Here is a 3,664-nt window from a genome sequence, read left to right as displayed (position 1 = left end):
GTCCATGAAAAATGCAGAGATTACACATGTGACAATTGCGAGCAAAAATTTGCACGTAAATCGAATTTACTTTTGCATCAAAAGACAATACACGAAGGTCAAAAAGATTATGTGTGCGACAGTTGTGAGAAAAAATTTTCACAAAAATCTCATTGGCTTTTACACCAAAAAACAGTTCACGAAGGTCGCAAAGATTATCCATGCGACAAGTGCAAGAAGAAATTTGGACTAAAATTCAATCTGTTCAGACACCAAAGGACAGGCCATAAAAGTCGTAAAGATTTTGCATGCGCGAAGTGAGAGAAGAAATTTGGATATAAACAGCATTTGCTCATACACCAAAATACAGTCCACGAAGGTCGTGAAGATTTCGCATGTGACAAGTGCGATAAAAAGTTTGCACAAATATCGAGTTTACTTTTACACTAAAAGATGCTACACAAAGGTCGCAAAGATTACGTACATGACAAAAGTGCGATTAAAAAATTTGTACACAAACCGAGTATATTTTTGCACGAAAAGACGATATACTAAGGTCATAAAAATAATAAATACGACAAGTATGAGCAGAAATTTGGAATAAAATGGAAATTGATTTGACGCCTAAAATAGTACAGGAAGGTCACAAAGATTACCAATGCGTTAGTTCCGACAAGAAATTTGAAAAAAATCGGATTTTTTCAGTTACGAAAAAATAATAAACGACGGTCGCAATGACTATACATGCCACAATTTTGAGAAATGATGATTGACAATAGTAAATATATTTATATTGGTACTTAACATAAGTTTTTTTTGAACTTTCAATAAAAATTAAGCTGAAATAATTGTGTCTTACTTGAACCTTGGGCGTTCAACTATTATTACACCTTTGTTTATTATCGCATTAATAGAAATATAAAATTTCGTTTAACCGACGGAAAATGATTAGATTAGGGTTTTTGTATAGTTATTGTAAAAATTGAATGATTTAGTATCATCGCTAATGTTCAGTTTATTGGAATTGATCAGCACTCTGAAACTCGAGTTGCCACTAGTATAGTAGCTAGGTGCAAAATGAGTATGGCCTCATCAACAAGGGCAGATGTGATATATACAGAAATCTAGGTCTACGTCAACCAAGCGTCCGTAATGTAAGTAGTAGCCACCGTCCGCGGGTACTTGCTTAGCGAATCCACGCTATTTATTTTTTTAGAAAATACTCTTATAACACCATTTAAATATGAATAATAACGATTTTTCACGATAACAGTTGCAATGATATGCAATCAAAATCGAAATTTGCACAGCTTGAACAATATGCATGGAAAAAGTCACGAATCTTCTGTTATTAATAGTTAGCCACCGGATTTGATTTAAATTCTTGACTACTGAATGAACATACTACCCATCAATTTGTAAAATTTATTGTTTTTATGATTGCAACAAAAACTTGTTCTTTAAAAAAGCAAATTGAATGATAAAAAAAGTTAAGTTAAAATTATGATCATCAATAAATGTTATAAACATAGACAAGGATTATAAATATGACTAAATTTTATAAATTTTATTTTTTAGTGGTCGAAGTTCCCTATTTCATGAATAGGGGTTGTTTCAACTCTTACGAGGCTTGAAACCATTGAGTACCCTTACTTGCATTCATCTAAAAAGGTCCTGAAAAATAGAAATTTCAACTATTTATGAGGTTCTTATCGTGATATTGATTATTTTGAATTTTTATTTTTCAAAAATTTAAATTACATTAATTAGAAATAAATACAATGAAAATCTCAATTTAATCAAGTTGCTTACTCAAGCCTATATCGGCTATATGTGTTGATATTTATGCGGAGTACAAGTTGCGAACCAAGTCAAAGATCGTAAAGCAAAGTTAAGAAATGGCACCGAGGTAAAATCGAGCGGCCGAAGTGGATACGAGGGAAAGAGAGAGACTAGTTACGAGCTCGAGAGAGAGTGAAATGCGGGTTTGGCTAACGAAGAGAAGAAAGCCAGAGTCGAATTGCGAGTCCAATCGAAGTTGGTAGTTTGTAGGTGGCGAGTTAATCGATTGATCTCGCTGTGTGCGCTTGTATATACCCCGGGTTTGGCTATATAGCAGGAGCTGACCGCGCGAGGAGCTGCAGACTAAGAAAGACGAGTTCGCAGTTTATGTATACGACGAGCAGTGGCGGATAGCTGCTTTATACCACTGCCCGTATTTGATTGTTTAATTAGTAAGATGACCCGAGCCCGAAGCACATTTCCCGAAGGATCTCAATATCGATGTCGTAAAGCTCTGTTTCTATCTCGCTCGTCGCTCTCTCACTCACTCTACCGAGGACATTCCTCGTTTTCTAGTCTCTCAAGGAAACAACGCTAAAGTATATATACAGCAAGGAGGTATGTGTGTGTGAGTGTGCGAGTGCTAGTATATACTGGCCCTAAGATGAAGCTCGAGTACAAAGCGAGGCAGCGAGCGAGCGGCACATAGCAGTAGCAGTATTTCTTGCAGTCACTTGTATAGGGGTATTAATCCCTACCCTCAATTACCCTTTGTCTTGGGCGCTTGGTCCACTTGTTAAGACACCGCCACTGTTTGTCTTGAGCCGGGAAGCTAGTCTTCTTCTTCTTCTGCCGCCGCCACTGCTGCTGCTGCTGCTGCCTCGCTCCAGCTAAGACGCGCAAGCACGCAGGCGGGCAGGCATGAGGCACGCGTTGCTGCTGCTGCTATATATAGGTGTATGCGCTTGCGGCGGCGGTGGTGCTTGCCTCAGACCTGCCCTTTTGCTGTGCATTTGCACTATATATAGCATTTGTCTGTATACACTTATACGCACGTTTATGTGTGTGTGTGTGAAAGAGGATGTGTTTGAGTACACCGCCTGTACATATCTAACCAACCACTCACACATACACGCATACACCAACAACCTACTGATCGTTGCGGTCCCGTATTCCTAGACACGCTGCGTATATAGTCTCGTTTGTGCCTTGCTTTAGACTGATTTCTAGTTTCCTACCTCGCACGCGTTTGTTAACTTTCATTTTCTTATAGTGCACAGACTGAAATATCTGATCTTTAAGCTTGCGAGTTTGCAACTTTCGACGAGAAACCTAAGGTTTCAATTTATTAAATTTTGGATACACCTAAATAAATTTCGACGTTCGACTACATACAGCTCGTGTTAGGGCAAAAGAGCTACATGAATGTTTTTTCAGGATGACGATGACAGCTATATGTATCGGCGAAACCCCGAAAAAACAAACCGATTTCGTTTACTTTGCCAGTTAGCATCATTAGAGAGACCCCCCTGCCTCCGGAGTACGCACGTGTAATTACGCAGCGATCAGAGAAATGATGTAAACACGTGCGCGTTTCGGCGGCGGTTCTTCTTGCAATGCACGATAGAGAGTGTTCAACGTGCCGTATAAACACGGGTGGCGGTGGTCTAGCGGAGCGAGAAAATCAGACACGTTTGGAAAAAAAGGAGCGAGAAAAGTGTGGGTAAAAAGGGCGGTTGCTGCTGCGAGTCACAGGGAACAGCGAGAGACACAGAAAGAGCCGAGGCAGGTAGACGCGCGCGGAGGATAACCCGCGCGAAATGCCGTGTAAACATTTGCAATGGATTTGCGAGAGCTATTCAAACGCTTAAATTCTCTTAAGAATTCGGTTTGTATAGGCAAT

The sequence above is a fragment of the Trichogramma pretiosum genome, unplaced genomic scaffold (assembly GCF_000599845.2).
Source record: "Trichogramma pretiosum strain Unisexual culture from Peru unplaced genomic scaffold, Tpre_2.0 scaffold6, whole genome shotgun sequence".
NCBI lineage: Eukaryota > Metazoa > Arthropoda > Insecta > Hymenoptera > Trichogrammatidae > Trichogramma > Trichogramma pretiosum.
The sequence above is the reverse complement of the archived record's forward strand: the minus strand, read 5'-3'. Positions refer to the sequence as shown.